Raw genomic sequence first — 20,515 nt, 5'->3', positions numbered from 1 at the left:
CTTTGTTGGAAAATTTTTGATGACTGATTTAATCTCTGTACATGTGATTTGTTTGAGTTCCTGTATTTCTTTTAGAGTCAATGTAGGTTGTGCATTTCTAGGAATTTGTACATTTTACTTAGGTTGTCTGCTGTGTTTCTCATAATATCCTCTTATGATCCTTTTTATTTTTGTGGAGTCAGACATAATGTCCCCCTTTTGTTCCAGATTTTATTTATATCCTTTGTCTTTTTTTGTTATGCTAGCTAAAGGTTTGCTGATTTTATTGATCTTCAAGAATCAGCTTTTGGTTTTGTTGATTTTCTCTATTGCTTTTTGTTCATTTTTTTCTGCTCTAACCTTCCTCCTTCCCTCCCTCCCTCCCTCCTTCTCTCCCTCCCTTCTTTCCCTTAGTTTGCTGTTCTTTTTCTGTTTTCTCCAGGTATTCAGTTAGGTCTTTGATTTTAGTTCTTTCTTCCTCTTTTTCTTTTTTAAAGATTTATTTTTTATTTATTTCTCTCCCCCCCCCCCCAAGGTGGCTGCTCTCTGTGTTCATTCACTGTGTGTTCTGTGTCCGCTTATATTCTTGTCAGTGGCACCCAGAATCTGTGTCTCATTTTGTTGCATCACCTTGCTGCGTCAGCTCTCCATGTGTGCTGCCTTTCCTGGGCAGGCTGCATTTTTTTTTCGTGCTGGGCGGCTCTCCTTATGGGACACACTCCTTGCGCGTGGGGCTCCCCTATGCGGGGGGGACCCCTGCATGACACGGCACTCCTTGCACGCATCAGCACTGCACATGGGCCTGCTCATCACATGGGTCAGGAGGCCCTGGGTTTGAATCGTGGACCTCCCATGTGGTAGGCGGAATCCCTATCCATTGGGCCAAAATCTGCTTCCCCAACGATTATTTTAGAGATGTCTGTTTATCCTTTTAATTTTGCCAGAGTTTGCTTCATATATTTGGGGCACCATAAATACATAGATATTTGACTATTACTTCCTCCTGGTGGTCTCTCTGTTTTATGGATATATAACGGCCTTCTGCATCTCTTACAACCTTTTTGCATTTGAAGTCTGTTTTGTCTAATACCAATATAGCTACCCCTGCTGTCTTTTGGTTACTGTTTCCATAAAATATCTTTTTCCAGCCCTTCACTTGCAGTCTATTTGCATTCTTGGGTCTAAGGTGAGTCTCCTACAGACAGCATTTGGATGGTTCGTGTTTTCTTATTGATTTTTTCAGACTGTGTTTTTGTTTGGGGAGTTTAATATATTAACATTCAATGTTATTACTGTAATGGCATTTCTTCAACCATTTCATCCTTTGACTTTCATATGCTGTATTGTTGGAGTCGCGGACCCGAAGGGTATTGGGAATGAAAGACAGAGAGATTGGGATCAGGGGATCTGAGAGTACTGAAGCCTCAAGCTCATCAGACAACTTTATTGTTTACAAGGGGCTCTTTATATACCCCGGTGTATGTGTCAAGAAGCAGGCATAGGTAGCCTTATGTGCCAATAAGCACAAACATAGCATAAACATAGCATACGTGACATTAAGGAGCAACACAAATGTCACAACACCTATTAACTATCAGCATTACCCATAGTCTAAGGAATTTTAAAAAATCTTATCTCAAGGTACAAAGTCTAAGTGTTCTATTCACTACAAAAGGTATGTACTCATCTTTTCTTTCAACCTTTAACAGCTTCATCCCATTTTCTGGGAACCACATTCCTTAGGTTGCAAGCATAGCCATGGAGACAGCATGTCTCTCCTTGAGAGGCCACTGTACCTCAGTTTCCAACACTGTATCTTATTTTTGTTCGTCTTTCTACCTTTTTGGTTAACCTTTCTGATTGTCTTTATTTCTATACTTTCCTCCAAGCCCTCTCCCTTGTGTTTTCTGGCTGCAGAACTCCCTTTAGCATTTCCTGCAGAAGTGGATTGTCATTTATGAACCCTCATAGTTCCTGTTTATCTGTGAATATTTAAAACCTTACCATGATATTTGAAGGACAGCTTTACTGGATAAAGAATTCTTGGATGGCAGCTTTTATCTTTCAGGCCCTTAATTATATCATAATATTGGCTTCTCACCTCCATGGTTCCTGAAGAGAAAGCCACACGAAGTCTTACTGGATGTCCATTATATGTGATGTTTCGCTTCTCCCTTGCCATGTTTGGATCTTTCTCTTTCTCTTTGGCATTTTGCATATTATGTGTCTTGGGGTAGGTCTATGTGGCTTTATTCTATTGGGGTATACTGTGCTTTCTGGACATGTATATTCATGTTTTTTTGTGAGAGTTGGGAAATTTTCAGTCACTATTTCTTCAAATACTCTTTCTGTTCCTTTTCCCTTCTATTCTTCTGGAACTCCCATAACATGTTTGTTGGTGTGCTTCATGCTATCCTTCAACTTCCTGAGCCCCTACTCAATTTTTTTCCACTTTTTTCTCCCTTTGTTGTTTTCAATTTCAGCTGTTCTGTCCTCTACATCGCTGATTCTTTCTTCCATGATTTCAAATTTTATTGTATGCCTCTACTGTAATTTTAATCTCACTTATGTGTCTTTCATCTCCATAAGCTGTTATTTTTCTATCCAAGGTTTCAAAATTTTTTGTGTGCTTACCCAGTGTCTTTTTTACCCAGTGTCTTTATAATGTCTTTTAAAAAATTTATTTATCCCCTCTCCCCCTGCCCCTCCAAGATGGCTCCCTTGTCTATTTACTGGTTATCTGTTCAAGTTCTTTAGGAGGCACTGGGAACCAAATCCAGGACCTCCCATGTGGGAGGTGGGTGCCCAACTGATTAAGCCACATCCACTCCCCATAATGTCTTTTATTTCTTTAGCCATGTTGTCCTTCAACTCCATGATTTGGTTTAAGAGATTTGTATGAATCTCTTTGATTGTTTCTAGTCCTGTGTCTCATCTGGAGCTTTCATTTATTCATTTGCATGAGTCTTATCTTCCTTTTTCATAGTATGGCATGTAATTTTTTTTTTAAATAAATTTTTAAAAAATTTCTGTCCCCTTTCTGCCCCCCCCCCCCCAGTTGTCTGCTCTCTGTGTCCATTCGCTGTGTGTTCTTCTGTGACTGCTTCTATCCATATCAGTGGCACTGGGAATCTGTTTTCTTTTTGTTGTGTCATCGTGCTGTGTCAGCTCTCCATGTGTGCAGCACCATTTTTGGGCAGGCTGCACTTTCTTTCGCCCCGGGCTGCTCTCCTTATGGGGCGCACTCCTTGCGTGCATCAGCACTGCGCATGGGCCAGCTCCACACGGGCCAAGGGGGTCCGGGGTTTGAACTGTGGACCTCCTATGTGGTAGGCGGATGCCCTATCCATTGGGCCAAGTCCACTTCCTGGTATGTAATTTTTTGATGATTCTAGACATCTCATCATGATGTTGAGTTTACTCTGATGTTCTGTTTCTCTCTTGCCTAGGGACTCTCTTTTTGTGTGTGTTTTTTTTTTAAAGATTTATTTATCACCCCCCCTCCCCCAAATTTCTGCTCTCTGTCCATTCACTGTATGTTTTTCTGTGTCCGCTTGTCTTCTCATCAGGTGGCACTGGGGATCTGTGTCTCTTTTTGTTGCATCATCTTGCTTCTTCGGCTCTGTGTGTGTGGCACCACTCCGGGGTGGGCTGCGGTTTTGCATGGGGTGGCTCTCTTTGCATAGGGGCCACTCCTTGTGTGGGGGGCACCCTTACATGGGAGGCATCCCTGCATAGGCCAGCACTCCTTGTACTCAGCAGCACTGCATGTTGGCCAGCTCACCACACGAGACAGGAGGCCCTGGGTACCGAGCCCTTGGACCTCCTATATGGTAGGCGGATGCTCTATCAGTTGAGCCACATCCACTTACTGGGATTCATTGTTAAGTGGCTATGTGCTACTACTGTTCTTTGAATCTTAGTTCAAGTTGTTCTAGATATTTAGGATTGCCCATTTAACTGCTCAAACCAGGGCTAAGTACCCAGTAGTGGGGTGAGGACTAGTTTCCAAGGGCCTCAAGTGTGTGTGTGGGGTAAAGGCACCCGATTGCCTCTTTCATTTATCATTTTTTCCATTCTTTTCATGCACTTTTCTGGTCTGCCAGCAGACTAACCTCTTAGCTCAAATCCCAGATGCTAGGGAGGAATGCATTCATTGTAACTGAGGATGGAAAGTGTAGAAGCAATGTCCTCAGGGCAGGCCAAGTCTCACAAATTTTCTCAGAAGCTGTTCTCCCTTGGCTGGTTGCACCCTCCATCCTTCTACCTCCTCAGCAATCAGCCCAGAGCAGTAAAGTGGGTGTATGAGAAGGCAAATTATCTTTACCTCTCTGTGAGCTCTCAGGGCAAATAATGTTGCAGCCCTACCTGTCCTGGAAGATTGTGACCCCTCTCTTGGGGTTAAGGATCCCTGCAACCCCCTCAGTCCACAGCCACCTGCCAGGAGCTGGAGGACCCACTGCTGTTTGTTCCTACTGTGAGGGATGGGCTCCAGCAGCTGCTACTGCAACTTTACTCAAGGGATTTTCCAGTCGGCAGAGCTTCTTTCCTTAACTCCTCTCTTCTGGGTGGTATCTCGCCTTTTCCTGGTTTCCTAAGCCCCAGAGCAGCCCTCCAGACAGTCTCCATTTGTCCTGTACCTATTTTTTTCTAGGAAAGAAATGATCCTTCTGCCCCTCTAATCCTCCCATCTTCCCACAAGTCAATAAAGTTTTATGGGAATATAACCAATTATTTGTTAACATACTGTCTATGGTTGCTTTCTCACTACAATGCCTGAGTTGAGCAGTAGCCAGAGACCATATGGCACACAAAGTCTAAAATATTTACTATTTGGCCCTTTACAGAAATAGTTTGCTGATTCTTTGCATGTTGTGCTGGTTCTTACTTTTCTTTTCCATTGTGAGAGATTATGCTTAGAATACTTGCATGAAACAGCTTTTCCTGAATTACAAAATAGTTGGAATATAGAACCTCTTGGCTGCTTTCCTGAAGAGTTGAAAACATTCTTCTTTTCAAATCTATCTAATGATAGTTTCCAGAGACCAAATATTTTGGATATCTCAAATTACGAATATCTGATCAAGTCCGAAACATTCAGCCCCGCACAGTAACTATCCCTCATTTTTACATATCCAAAATATTAATATATAACAACATTTGCAATTGATACTTATTTACTTGTTTGTCTGATTTACCCTAGATCTCTATTTCCAAATGTTTACCAAGCACTTAGGCTGTACTAATTTGTGGTGGTGTTGCTGAAACTCTGCCATGTTATCTGTCTTTATATGGGAGAATTAGACCACAATTCTATAGTTAAATAATCAACTTTTAGTGGCCAATAGCCACTTTCTTGTTTATTTTTAAAATAGAACAAATTTGTACTTTGGATTCTTCCCAGACCTAAAAGTGAGGGCTATATTTGGCAAGAATTATTATCCTCTATTATGATTGTAAGACAAATCAGCCTCTTTCACATTCTTGCTTTTTAAAAATTCACTAAGCCTGTTAGTAGGGTGGTAACATAATTTCTCAAACTAGTATAATTCTAAGAGTTGAATGGGGCACTACCTCCATAGAATAATATGAAAATAGGCATAAACTGGGACTGTCATGACTGAACCAAGATAAAAATCCCCCTGATTTTAGGAAAAGGCAGATTTCTTCTGTTTTTAATGTCACTTTAACACATTTGTCCCAAACAGAAGGCAGAGGAAACAATGAATTTAACCTATATAAAAATCTGTCAAACTCTCAGATTCTTTCTGAATGTAAACATGAAGTAGCTCCCATAACTATTTCAGTAACCAGGCTGTTTTCTTCATAATATGATTTAGAAGCACAAATGGCCATTTACATTGGTCAAAACAGGTCCATGGTATAGAAGACTTCTACCCAAATATGTAGATTCAAGGTTTTGTAGTTACTTGTTTTAAATACTGACCACATACTTAAAACAAATCATTCAAGAGTCTCATAGAAAAATGGGGTCAAAACAAACTTTATTTACAAAGGGATAATAAGGATTTAATAACTCAAATATTAAATATTAAGCTTTTGGTTCATTAGATGTCCATGATTCACCGAGCCTATTTTATGGAAGCAGTATAAACTACATTTGCTATTTTTCTCAGTTCTCTGGTATTCTTGAAGCTTGTAAAGATTCATAACACTTGTTGAATGGCAATAAAAATGAGATGATGTATTACAAGTCAGTCTCTCACAAAAAAGACGTTATATCCAAGTTCCGTCAGAGCCCCAGCAAGTAAGGCCCATAAAGGAATGAAGACATAGGACAGATTCATGGTAGTAAACTGTTCCAGTTTAGCACAGAGTGCAAGGCAGAAGGCCAATTTAAGTAACATTGCAATGAGGTACCAGGCTTTTTTTTTAATATTGTGTGATCCATGTCGAGGGTCAAAGCCAGACTTACACCGTCCAGCCATTTTTACAATCAGCATGACAAGAAGGATAGTATCAAATATCCAGACTGGAATAAATATGAGGAACCAGTTCCAAGGAGCCTTCTCATCCAGTTTCAACACCAACATGATCAAGAAGAGTAAAGTGAAAAGCCAGGTGAGTAGTACTCTCTGGGCCAAGGACATTCTCATTTAAACAGTTTAAAGAGGTTGTTGCAGAGTTGAGAAAAGGGATATATACCCTAAGAGAGGGAAAAAAAAAGTCAAGATTGTTTACATTCAGAAAAAATGAAATTGCTTCCATTCCTAGAGAACAAAGTTGGCTCTTTCCGGCTCACAGATTTCCTAATTTTGGAAATGTTCTGCCATTCTTTCTTTCAGAAAACTCTAAAACTTGTAGTAGCCATCTTTGATAATAATATATCCATCATTCCTTGTAGCCTGTGATAAAATTTTATAAAATTTTTAATATACTGCCGCCTGCATGCCCCCCCCCCCCCGCGTGGTTTAAGCTTGGTTCAAAATGTGTTAAGAACCGTCTATTTCTTTTAATTGCTGTCTCAATTCCCTGCACTCAAGACTTTATTCTTACACCTCAGGGATGTTTTTATTTACCTCTGCACATTGCATATACACAGTTTTCATTCAATTTCAGGAAGTACTAATAAAAAGCATTCAAAATACTGAAAAAGGAGAGAGTGGTATCAAGCCAAGAGAGGAAAATTTTAATAAAGAAGGAATAGCCAATAAAAATTTCAAGGACATCAACTAGAATTAAGATTGTAAACAGGATGTTAGGCTATATAATATAGAAGGCATTGGTAACACTGGATTTTCACATAGTTTAATCATGGAGGGAGGTCTTATTTTTTAAAATTAAATTTTCACTTAGTTTTTCAATGAAGTTCTTATAAACATATATTTTCTCAGTGTAAGATTTTTTAATAGTTAACCTTTCACTGTTAATTTGTGATATTGACCATGAATTTCTACTACTTACTATCCAATAATCATGACCACTTAAAACCTTTGATGTTGTTTTATAATTATTAGATGCTAAATTTCATACATCACTGTTCTGTCTTAACTGAGCTATTTTTCTATTTTGCATTAGCACTATGCGACTCTTACTATTGTTCTAGGGTATGTTCTAATACCCGGAAAGCTTAGTACCTAATCACTGTTTTCTTTTCCAGAATATTTTCTAGTATTTTTCCCTTTCATTTTCTCAATGCTAAAGTCACTAATTCTTAAAAACTTGGAATTTTGATTGGGAATGCATTAAATCTATAACTTAGCTTAGGCATATGCATTTATTATATTTCATCCTCACAAATGGGTTCATAGTATATTTCTCCACTTATTCAATTATTAAAAATATCAACCTTTGCCCCCCTGAAAAAGGGATAAGAATGGGAAATCAGAAGCTGGACTGCATTAAGTTGAGAGGAGTTAACAGAAGATAAGAAAATGGAAACAACTGAGAACATATTCCCTTGAGACCTTTGGAGAAGTTAAGATGAAAGAAGATATATAAGATTGAGAAAGGGATAAGACCAGGAATTTTCAGGAAGAGTAGAATCTAAGTATGATTATAAACTGAGGGAAATATGCCACTAGGTAGTGATAAACCGAAGATGAATGAAGACACCTGATGGACAAAGGATAAGATTAGAAGATGGTAGGGATGAGAACAGAAGTACAGGGAGAGGGCTTCCCTTTGGAGTAGAAGTAAAGATGCAGTAAGATAAAGTAAAGAAATGGGAAGAAAAGGTAAAGCAGCTAGCAAAACCATAAAAAGGACTATATGAACCAACAAGGCCATGCTCAATAATATAAGCTTGATGTTCTCTGCTGCATCTCTACTACTTTAAACAGTAGATGACTACCATGTAATATTCTAAGAGTTTACATCTGTTTTATTTCAATAGGTATCTATGAGTCCATAGTATGAGACTGCTAACTCACCTCTTATACCCTTCTGTTTACACTGGCCTTGTTTCCCTAGTTGGCAGATGCTGTTGAGTGCAGTGCTTTTGCTTCCAGCAAGGTATCTATGAGCAAGGCATTTTCTGTGCTGGCCTTCTTTCCTAGCTAGAGGGTGTATTTCAGAGATTTATAGGGGATGCTCCCACAGGGAGATGTGCAGCTGAATTTGAAAGGGGGTGAGGGATGTGTGCCAATTAATAACTAGGGATGGATATCACTCTGTAAATTAAGTTTGCTCATTCTTGAGCTCCTATCTGGCCTTTTTTGTAAATCTTTAAAAACAATTTACAATAATAACACTTGCGTTAAACATAACTTTTTCATCTGCCATGGGATGAGTCAAGCTTCATTTCTTTCTCAAACAGGACAGAATAGCAAATGATGGCTTTAACATCACAGGTATTTTAGGACTAAAGTGAAAAGGTACAAAGAACACAGGTTTGTTTATTGTGGCTACAAGCTTTAAAATGTGGGGTGGAACAAAGTTATGTGGGATGCAACAAAGTTATGTATGCCCTTACAGGTACCTAGACACTAAAATGCCCTCAACAGGGAAGCGGACTTGGCCCAATGGATAGGGCGTCCGCCTACCACATGGGAGGTCCAGGGTTCAAACCAGGGGTCCCCTTGACCCGTGTGGAGCTGGCCCATGCGCAGTGCTGATGCACGCAAGGAGTGCCGCCCGCTCAGGGGTGTCCCCCGCGTAGGGGAGCCCCACACGCAAGGAGTGCGCCTCATAAGGAGAGCCGCCCAGCGTGAAAGAAGGTGCAGCTTGTCCAAGAATGGTGCTGCACACACGGAGAGTTGACTCAGCAAGATGAGGCAACAAAAAAAGACACAGATTCCCGTACGGCTGACAACAACAGAAGCGGACAAAAACAAGAACAGGCAGCAAATGGACACACAAATCAGACAACTGGCGGGGAGGAGGGGAGAGAAATAAATCTTAAAAAAAAAAAAAAAAGTCCTCAACAGGATATACTATTGATATTTGAAGGAAGACTGAATGATTGCTGAACTACAATGAGGCCATACAATTCCAATTTTGCATTTACACCTTCATTAATTTAAGCAATTGTATATGTTTCCTCCCTACTCTCCTTTTCAAGGGAGGGGATTGCATACTCTAAAATCTTAGCTCAACCAAAATATTTCCCTTTTAAGGTGATAATTTCTGGTATCTGAAAGACAGTTAAGTATTTATTCACATGCTTCTTGAACTATAATTAAAAACTTCGTAGCTACCCTGGCATGGAAATCTAAAGTGCCCTGCCCACATCACCTGTGTCTGGGGAATCAGTTGTGTGTGGAGTCCTTAATTCGTCCAAGGTGCTTCTTACGACATGCTTGCCCCCGCCCCCATTTCCTTTTTCTCGCTACAGCCACTACTCTTCCAAGTTAACTTGCCTCATCCCAAAGACAGTTTTACTTAATGAGCCCACAACACAGAATTCCACTTCATAATGAATGGCTTTCGAAAGGCCCATCCTGCAACAACCTTCGCCAGCTTAACCACCCTCAGAAGGAACTGAGCTCTGTTAACTTATCTGATTCGGGCCTATGAGACCCTGTAACTTCAGGATGTTCCTAAACTGTCCTTGCTCGTCCGCAAACGCTGACGTTCCGTTTGCAGCGCTCTATCCGGACTTCCCCATTCTGGGCGATGGGCGCAGCACATTTTGAGAAACACGCGGTTCTAGCGTGATATGATCCACAGTACACACGGAAGCCCTGATGCTAAGCTGAGGGGTGTGTGTGCATTTTGGGTGTGGACTTTCAGGGGGTGGGTGGTGGCGGACCTGCTCAGAGAGGTATGGGGAGGCTAGCTCGGGGCACGGGAGGCTAGCTCGGGGCACGGGGTGGGGTGGGAGGGCGCGGGTGCACTGCGGGGGATGGCGGCTAGTCGGAGCCCGGGACTCACCTCGCAGCGCCGCGGGCCGCAGAGCCGAGTGGGGTGTGAAGATCCGGAAAGTCACCAGTTCGGATCTTTGGCCTTTTCCACACTCCCCCCCCATTCAATCCAGAACCCGTCACATGATAATTTCAGAAAAACATTCAGTTCTGCCTCCCCGAACAGCCGCGGTAGAGATTTTCTCTGATCTCTCTCAGTGGAGCCCACATCCGGGGCAGGTTCTCACCGCCCCTGGGCCTACGCTATAGGTAGAGAAAACGCCAATCTGGGTTCAGAGGCCGCTTTCTGTGTGGTAATTGGGTCATTTAGTCGCCAGTGCAAACCAACCGACCTTTTTTATATTTGGGTTCGCCAAAAAGGCGGCAATAAAAGAAGCCACTGGGCCCACCTCTCTATTGCCATGGGTTCGGAGGAAGTCAGTCTAAGCGTAGCCTGGATTTCTCGTGTACTATTGGGCTCAAAAGTGCCAATCAAACTAGCCGTCCCTCGGCTCCGCCCTCCAGGAGTCATGCCCCTCCTCCGGTCGCCCCGCCCCCGCAGGAACCCTGCCGGCTTCGGCGCAAAATCCTGCGGGGGGGTGGGTGGGGAGTGGAGGGAGTCGGGGAGGGGGGGAGCTGGAGAGCGGGGGGGAGGGGCGAAGGCTCTAGAGGCAGCGCGTCGTCCCGCAGCCTCCCTGTGGCTCCTCCGGCAGCCTCCTTCTGACTGCTCCGGCTCCCGCGGCGACGACGGCGCCCGCATTCTTGTCTCCCGCACGCACCTCAGCCGCCTCCTAGCGGCGCGGCGCCCGCTCCTACGGTAAGAGCGGCATCACCTCCGCGCTCGGGCAGGCCGTGTGGAGGTGGCTGGGTTCTGACAGAACCCCTAGGATGGAGCAGGGCGAGGGAGGGAGAGCGGCCGGCGAGATGGGGATGGCAGCTCCGGGGCCGAAGCATCGCCCTCCCTCGGTGACTTCCTCAACAGCCACTGGCACCTGCGGGCCGGAGCCAGCCGCTGCCCCCTCCCATCATTTGGCGGGCAGCGGAGACCCAGCCTCCCTCCTCTAGAGCCCTCGCCGCCCTCGAGGCTTGAGGGCGACGGGCCGAAGCCCAGCGCTGCCGCCCGCCCCTCCACCTTTCCCCTAGCCCGGGTCTTTCGCTTCCTTCCCTTGGCGCTGTGCTGGGGGTGGCGGGTCCCAAGGGGGCGTGCAGGAGCGTTGGGCGGCCAAGCCCGGGCCAACCCGGAGAGACCAGCTAGAGTCGGGAGGATCGTACTCGGTCGGAGGGGGTGGCTCTGCGGCGGTGGACGGAGGCGGGGAATGAGGGTCGCAACCCTGCACCCGCGAAGCAGGCAGCGATTTAGTTTTCTAATTCCAAAACTCACTGCAGAGCGTGTGCTGAAATCCTGTGCACCGGCCCTAAGGGATATTTCCCGCCCGGAAACAATACCGCGCGACCCACCAGCATGCTTTCTTTCCCCTTTCTTTTAATCTGTTTGATGTTGACAGCCAGCATTCTGCTCCTGCTTTCTAACACAACACTTGTATAACTTCGGGGATCACTGTGTCATTAATCTATCTCACTTTTTAGCCTGGCAAAAACAAGGAACTGCATTATATTAACGTACACCAACCTAGGGGAGTATAGAATCTGGGACAGTTTGTTAATCTCAGTATGTACTTTACATACCAAGTAATTTTTTGAATTCGTGGTGAATATATTAAATATTTTGTAGTTTACACTTGCTGTCTTTGTTAATGGTATAGCCTGCTTATTCTGAGATAATTTTGTTATGTATGGTACTTTGATTTTGTAGTTTTGGGTCAGCTTTAGACAACAAGACATTTAAAAATGTTTCTTCTCCCCTTCACCTCCCCACCCTCGGTGTATTCGGCTGTAGACTTAGTGTTTGATCTTGTTTTTGAGGGAATTTTATCTTTCATTTGTTTTCTCCAAAACTTTTTCATAACTTTTTTTAAAATATTGGAATGGGGTATTCTGAGAATTTGGAAACTGTGCACTTTAGCCTAAAGAGTTGTAAAATGCCTAACAATTTCAAGTCCTAACTTTTTGGAGTAAGGACTGCTAAGTCTATAAGAAGAAAATGGGTATCCCCTGTCAATCATAGTGGCTCAGCCTCCAGATTCCATAGGAAAGGAATCTGGAAGTTTGGGGGAAAAGACCCAGGTCTAGGACCAGAAACAAGGTGGTTTCAGGAAAATCCCTTGCTCAGGAAATACTCTGCTTCCCATACAGGTTAGTTGTCTGCATGCATTAGATTGTATTATGTTTGGTGTTATTAAATTGGAGAGTGTCTGCTTTCTAATTTTCAGCTCTTTGTGATAGGACATCAAAATGTGGTAATCAAATCAAGTATAGTGTACAATAGGGACACTCTTGCATAGTCAAACTCCAAAAGTAGACCTTTTTGAGCCCAAACACTCTCAACCGTTGGCCCCAAATATCTTCAGCAATTTTTAAACTAGAAACCTTTCTGCATTTAATACAAAATTACAAGGCATTTGTAAAGAAAAGGTTTTCCTGTACTAAGCCAAAGGAAATTCAGGGTGTCATGTGAAAAAATAAGGATAAAAAAATAGTTGCATATATATTTTTTCATTTAATCCTTTTAATCCTGTGAGGTAGGTACTGTGATTACTGTTCTCCCTATTTTACAGATAAATTAACCAGTTAACCCAGACTTAGGTTAACTCCTTTGTCCAAGATTTCTCAGCTAATAAATTGGTGGAGATGGGATTCACAACACAATCTGATTTCCAAAGCCTACATTCCAAGCTGTTATATTATGTTTACTGCCATAGTAAGACTGAATTCTTAAAGACTTGGTAAAAGACTTTAGGTAGTAGAAAATAATACTGCAAAACCATAAATTAAATAGGAAATTCAGTGTTGTACATACTCAATAACGCTTTGCGATTATTGTGTAATAGATACTGCTGCGTGTTGCTGGGGATATAGGAATGAGTTACCTTCTCTTTGAGAAGCATCCAGTGGGAGAGAATGACATTTGAACAAATAATGATGATATAATACAGTATATACTATAAGACAATGCCGTAGACTCTATGGTTTCGTGGGCAGAGAATTAAAATTTAGACAGACCAGAGTTTGAATTCTTGTTCCTGTTTATGACTTTGGACATGATAACAAACATCTTTCATGTTCAGTTTACTTAAATGTTAAGTGGAGATGTTAAGTACATAAAGTACAGGAACATGGTGAGCACTGAATACAGAAGAAAGAACGAATAGTTTTGTTTGAGAGAATGGAAAGAGGTTGGGAAGTTCAGTGGGAGATGTCACTGGAACTTTAAATGAGGAATGATAGTTTTAGTAGATTGGGGAAAAGGGCATTGTTTGCAGTTATAATAGAATAGCATGTAGGGTCTCAGAACAGGAATATGGGTTGCTGAAGGAATGGCAAGTAATTGTGACTTTGTGTAAAAAGTATTTTGAAAATCAACTTTAAGTGGTAATTGTATGGAAATGTGGCTTGGCAAAGTGATTACTACCCATTTTGGTGGTGGTTAGAAATTGCATGCTTAGATACTAAAATTACAGGAAAACTTGAATAGTGCATTGTGACATTTTTATGTAATATTTACCTTTCAATACTTATTTTCCCTGTGCCAGTTAAAACTCCCTTTTCTAATGTCTCTGGATAGCAACTATTTCATTATTTCTTTGAGATATTTCATTCTAAGCTGTAAATGAAGACTTAAACTATGAAAAGCATTTGCTCTTGTGATTTGTGGATCTTATGATTATTTTTAAAAGAAGAACAAGTTTAAAGTGACTGTTGCCTATTTTGTTTTCCCTTAACCCCTTTACCTAGTCTGTAGCCACATAGAATCAATATTGCAAACTACCCTTTGCATATATGTTGACCATTTTTTCTGAACCCAAACTTGAGATGTGACAGTGGGACAGAATGTTTTAAATTGGAATTTTTCTTGAAAATCGAAGGCAAAATCTCTTGCTTATACTGTTTGATCAGGTTAGAACAGAACTGTAAATACTCACATTGCATTTATAAAAGTGGAGCATCCCTTGATAACGAGAATCAAAAGACTTTAAGTTAATTTAGGAAAGCTGTATATTTAGTCCAGCTTGATAGCCGCATATAAATTGCTAAAATAACACAAGATATAAAAGGGAGTTTTCAGATGAGAAAAACAACTGCTTCCTAGAACAGGTAGATTTAGAACACTAGGAAAGAAAATATGCTGGACTTTATTCTGAGTAGTGAACAGGAACTAGGGCAGGAAATGGCAGTGGCTGAACCACTCTCTCAATAATCATAACATGATTAAATTTAACATTTCATGGTAGAAGTAAAGTGAAAGAAATGCATATTATGCAGCTTTCCAGTTTCAGAAACAAAAGAGGAAAGGGGCTGTTAGTAAAGTTACAGAGAAGACATGTAGCACGTATCTGTTGAATGAGCGAAAAGCACCTTGGTAAAACATCCAGTAAAAAGTCTGCTACAGATAGCAAAAAACTTACGAGCTATGTGGCGCAAGTGTTGGTGCTCTCTTGACTTAGGTTCAACCCCAGTTCTGCTGTCCATCAGTTGTATGACTTTGAATTCATCATATAAGTCATTTTTAGGTTCAGTTTTAAAAATTCTAAATGGTGATAATATCTACTTTAACAGGTTTTAAGAATTAAATGAGGTAATACGTGTAAAGTGCTTAACACATTAGCTGTCTTATGATACTCGCTCAAAAAATCATTGACTTAATTAAACAGCTGTATTTTTTAATTGTGGTAAAATATATGAGTTACAAAATTTACCATTTTAACCATTTTTAAGTGTATAGTTCAAGGGGATTAAATATATATATATATTTTTTTTTTTTTTTTTAAAGATTTATTTATTTATTTAATTCCCCCCCCTCCCCTGGTTGTCTCTTCTTGGTGTCTATTTGCTGCGTCTTGTTTCTTTGTCCGCTTCTGTTGTCGTCAGCGGCACGGGAAGTGTGGGCGGCGCCATTCCTGGGCAGGCTGCTCTTTCTTTTCACGCTGGGCGGCTTTCCTCACGGGCGCACTCCTTGCGCGTGGGGCTCCCCCACGCGGGGGACACCCTTGCGTGGCACGGCACTCCTTGCGCGCATCAGCGCTGCGTATGGCCAGCTCCACACGGGTCAAGGAGGCCCGGGGTTTGAACCGCGGACCTCCCATATGGTAGACGGACGCCCTAACCACTGGGCCAAAGTCCGTTTCCCGGGATTAAATATATTTACAATGTTTACAAACATTATCACTATCTATTTTCAGAAAATTTTCATCAGGTGTATTTTTTAATGACAATTCCTGAATAGAAAATGGCAAACTAACAAAACCTTAAAGGAGGCAATAGTATATTAAAGTAGGTAATAGGAAGAGTTGAATAGAGAATTATGTCCATATGCCAAAAAAGGGAAAAGTTCAGGAGAGAGCATTCACATTCTCAAGTCTTTTATTTTATTTTTTAAAAAAGATTTATTTATTTATTTCTCTCCCCTTCCCCCCCCCACCCACCCGGGTTGTCTGTTCTCTGTGTCTCTTTGCTGTGTGTTGTTCTTTGTCCACTTCTGTTGTTGTCAGCGACTCGGGACTCTGTGTTTCTTTTTTGTTGCGTCATCTTGTTGTGTCAGCTCTCCGTGTGTGCAGCACCATTCCTGGGCAGGCTGCACTTTCTTTCGCGCTGGGCGGCTCTCCTTACGGGGTGCACTCCTTGCATGTGGGGCTCCCCTACACGGGGGATACTCCTGCGTGGGAGGGCACTCCTTGCGTGCATCAGCACTGCTCATGGGCCAGCTCCACACGGGTCAAGGAGGCCTGGGGTTTGAACCGTGGACCTCCCATGTGGTAGACGGACGCCCTAACCACTGGGCCAAGTCTGCTTCCCACTTCTCTCATTCTTGAATGCAATCTCCTTATTGACTGTAGAATGTAATCAGCCATAGATCAGCCTTCAACTTGCTGATGATTTGATTCCCTGAAATGTCATTACAGTAACAATCAGGTGAGTACTTGTTTGACCAAACAGCTGGGTTCCATAACTTAGCCAAGCTTACATGTGAATTTTACTGTCATTGTCTATCCCTTGTCAACTTGGCATACATATGTATATACTTAAATAATAATGAATCTCTAAATAAGAACAATAAGTCATTTTCACCAAACAATACTCCAGTCTCCTATGTGCAGTCAGAGACACAATAACTCCACTGAACAGGCTGCAAGTCCTTGGGTAATATTCACTCTTAAACTTGACATCTTATCGTTTAAATACTAAGACAGGGAAGTGGACTTGGCCCAGTGGTCAGGGCATCCGCCTACCACATGGGAGGTCCGCGGTTCAAACCCCGGGACTCCTTAACCCATGTGGAGCTGGCCCATGCTCAGTGCTGATGCGCGCAAGGATTGCTGTGCCACACAGGGGTGTCCCCTGCGTAGGGGAGCCCCACACGCAAGGAGTGGGTGCCCCGTAAGGAGAGCTGCCCAGTGCGAAAGAAAGTGCAGCCTGCCCAAGAATGGCACCGCACACATGGAGAGCTGACACAACAAGATGACACAAAAAAAGAAACGCAGATTCCCAGTGCCACTGATAAGGATAGAAGAAGTCACAGAAGAACACACAGCGAATGGACACAGAGAGCTGACAATTGGGGGGGGTGAGGGGAGAGAAATAAATAAATCTTTTAAAAAAATTACTGAGACAGGGAGCAGATGTGGCTCAAGCAGCTGAGAGCCCGCCTCCCACATGGGAGGTCCTGGGTTTGGTTCGCATTGCCTCCTAAAGAAAACGAGCAAACATTGAGCAAAACAACAAGCAAACAGATTAGGGAGTCAACACAGGAGAGCTGATGGGGCTCAGTGGTTGTAGCAGTTTGATATGGTTATGAATTCCAAAAATAGATATTGGATTATGCTTGTAATCTGATCTGTACCTGGGCATGATTGAGTTATGATTAGGGTGTTGAGTCCCCACCCTTTGGTGAGTAGGGATTCACAGATAAAAGGCATGGAAAAAAGAGTTGAGAGTCTTCTGATGCAGTTTTTTTTTTTTTTTAAGATTTATTTTATTTATTTCTCTCCCCTCCCCCCCAGTTGTCTGTTCTCTGTGTCTATTTGCTGTGTGTTGTTCTTTGTCCACTTCTATTGTTGTCAGCGACTCAGGAATCTGTGTTTCTTTTTGTTGCGTCATCTTGTTGCGTCAGCCTTCCGAGTGTGCGGCACCATTCCTGGGCAAGCTGCACTTTCTTTCGCGCTGGGCGGCTCTCCTTACGGGGCGCCACTCTTTGAGTGTGGGGCTCCCCTACGCGGGGGACACTCCTGTGTGTCAGGGCACTCTTTGTGGGCATCAGCACTGCTCTTGGGCCAGCTCCACATGGGTCAAGGAGTCCAGGGGTTTGAACCACGGACCTCCCATGTGGTAGACGGACACCCTAACCACTGGACCAAGTCTGCTTCCCTGATGCGGAGTTTTGATGTTGGAGTTTGATGCTGAAGACTTAAGCTGGAGCCCCAGGAAGTCAGCACGCAGAGAAAAGAGAAGCCAGCCCCAGGAGGGAAGGATCCTTGAACCCAGAGAAAAGAAAGCCTCAGGAATGTGGGAACCCAGGAAGCTTGAACCCTTGCAGACATCAGCAGCCATCTTGCTCCAACTAGACTTTGGTGACGGAAGTAACTTATGCTTTATGGTCTGGTATCTATAAGCTCCTACCCCAAATAAATGCCCTTTATAAAAACCAACCAATTTCTGGTATTTTGCATCAGCACCCCTTTGGCTGACTAATACAGTAGTTGAGCACTGGCTTCCTGCTTACGAGACCCCGGGTTCAATCCCCAGTCATGGTATCTAAAAAAAAATAAATACTATGACAAAGTTAATATAATTTATGTTATATGATAAGGGGATAGGATGGGGGAAGAAACCCAAAGATATTTGCTATGTATAAATACCAACATCCATAAGACAATAAGGAAGAAATATTCATAACCATTTCAGTCTTCATTTCTATAATTGGTCATGTGGTCATAGCTCATATTTATAACTACCTTCTTTCACTAAGCATTCCATATTCTATTTACCCTCCTCAATGTCGGCTGCCATGATTCTTTGGCTGAGGGATGACCCAAACCTTCATTCCCGAAGTTTCCAGATCATTAGTAGTCCCCTGGAATGGGTTTCTGCAGTTTTCTACTAACTTTAATCACAGGGCATGTTAGTACTAAGAGACCCCCTAAAGGATCTCCTGTATTCCAGGCAAACTCTTCTTTATCTCCATTGTGTAGTAGCTGTCTTATTTCCCCCTTGATAATCAGGATCTATCACCCCAGTCTATACGGTAATTCCCTACATTGTCTGCTGATTCAGAGGCATGAGGAGCTAAAAGTGACAGAGTGGCAGCTTTAATTTCCAGTTCAGTGGAATCATTGTTGTGTCTCCTATTAGAAGCACTCTGCCTTTTGGAACTAAGCTCTGTAGACCAGCAGAACTTAAGGTTGCAGGAACAGAAAGCAAAAATTTTTCTAGTGGATCACTAGGGGTAAGATTGAATGATGTCACTCTCATTTCCACCCCTTGATTCCTGGACCTGTGAATCCTGGCTACGGAAGAAACAGCACTAAAGAGTATATGATAATTTAGAGCATTCACAGCCTCCTGGAGAACACTATCCCAGCCCTGCAAGTTATTGCCACTCAGTTGGTGCCATAATTGAACCTTCAGTGGGTCATTCTATTGTTCTATCAATCCAGCTGCTTCAAGATGCAAAACATGATAAGATCAGTGAATTCCATGATCATGTGTCCACTTATACACTTCATTTGCTGTGAAGTGGGTACCTTGATCAGAAGCAATGCTGTGTGGAATACTATAATGGTGAATAAGGCATTCTGTAAATTCACAGATGGTAGTTTAGGCAGAAGCATTGTGTGCAGGGAAGGTAAACCTGTATCCAGAGTGTGTGTCTCTTCTAGTTAGAACAAAACACTGCCCCTTCTACGGTGGCATTGTAATCAACAAGCCACTGGGTAGCTGGCAATTTACCTTAGTGAATAGTGCCTTATTGGGGACTCACTGTTGGTCTCTGCTGTTAGCAGATTGGGCACCCAGTAGTGGCTATAGCCATGTGGGCCTTCGTGAGTAGAAGTTCATGTTACTGAGCCCATACATATCCTTCCATACATATTGCCACATTTTCATGAGCCCATTGGGCAGTGACAAGAGTGGCTGGGGAAGGAGCCCAACTGTTATTCGAAGAACAGAATGTTAAAATCATCCTCTGTTTAAGTGGTATGGCAATTCACATGGGACACAAATATCTTCATCTTGTTTGCCTACTCAGAAAGGCCTATCCAAATACTTCTCTCCCAGACTGCTTTGTCACCAGTTTTCTAATCCTGTTCTTTCCAATTCCTGACCATCCAGCCAAACCATTGACCACAGCCCATAAATCAGTATACAAGTACACCTCTGGCCATTTCTCCTTCCAAGAAAAATGAACAACCAGGTGCACTGCTTGAAGTTCTGCCCACTGAGAGGACTTCCCTTGACTACTGCCTTTCAGAGATGTCCAGGAAAGGGGCTGCTGAACTGCAACTGTCCACTTTTGGGTGGTACCTGTTCATAGTACAGAGATGTCTATAAACCAGACCCAAGGTTTTTATTCCTCAGTCAGCCAATTATAGAAATTCCCCAAGAAGCTGTAGCTGTGGGCTGGGAAAGAGGAGGTAATGTGGCAGGAATGGGGTCCCTTGGCATCTGGGCCTCATCCTCATGTAAATTTACATGTGCCTTTAGGACCTGCTCAACCCCAGTCCCATAAGTACCACTTCCATTTTAGATGGAGTACTGCTGTGTACACCCAGCTTTATAGCTTGGTGGGTCAGACAATACCCAGTTCTTGTTAGGGATCTCAGTTCTCATGGTAACTTGGTGGTCCATGGTCAAGTGTTCTGTCTCTACCAAGGCCCAGTTGCAGACCAAAAGCTGTTTCTCAAAAGGAGGGTAATTAGCTGCAGAGGATAACAAGGCTTTGCTCCAAAATCCTAAGGGTCTTCTCTGTGATTCTCTTATAGGAACCTGCCAAAGACTCCAGACAACATCTCTATTTGCTGCTGAAACTTTTTGTACTATTTCATCTGCTGGATCTTATGACTCAAGTGGTAGAAAAGCTTGCACAGCAGCCCGAACCTGTGGCAGGTTCCTCCTCTTGTTCC

At 42.7% G+C, this 20,515-nt stretch overlaps 1 protein-coding gene and 1 long non-coding RNA gene across 6 annotated transcripts in view; one reads left to right on the top strand and one right to left on the bottom strand.

Annotated features, from left to right (window-relative positions):
* Window positions 1-10,719, bottom strand: part of LOC111759131 (uncharacterized) — a 45,944-nt gene extending 35,225 nt beyond the window's left edge. For both annotated transcript variants that reach the window (XR_002793218.3, XR_009185969.2), the window contains exon 1: window positions 10,315-10,719. This is a non-coding gene — a long non-coding RNA (uncharacterized lncRNA). The remainder of the gene's footprint in view (window positions 1-10,314) is intronic.
* Window positions 10,720-10,876: 157 nt separating this feature from the next.
* PHTF2 (putative homeodomain transcription factor 2) overlaps window positions 10,877-20,515 on the top strand; it is a 170,225-nt gene continuing 160,586 nt past the window's right edge. For 3 of the 4 annotated variants that reach the window (XM_058297950.2, XM_058297948.2, XM_058297949.2), the window contains exon 1: window positions 10,899-11,100. The gene's annotated coding sequence lies outside the window, so the exon portion shown is untranslated. Of the gene's footprint in view, window positions 11,101-20,515 lie in introns of all 4 variants that reach the window. The other variant, XM_058297947.2, reaches the window with a different exon arrangement.

Source organism: Dasypus novemcinctus, chromosome 5, assembly GCF_030445035.2.
Source record: "Dasypus novemcinctus isolate mDasNov1 chromosome 5, mDasNov1.1.hap2, whole genome shotgun sequence".
Lineage (NCBI taxonomy): Eukaryota > Metazoa > Chordata > Mammalia > Cingulata > Dasypodidae > Dasypus > Dasypus novemcinctus.
This window is presented reverse-complemented; position numbering and strand designations above follow the sequence as displayed.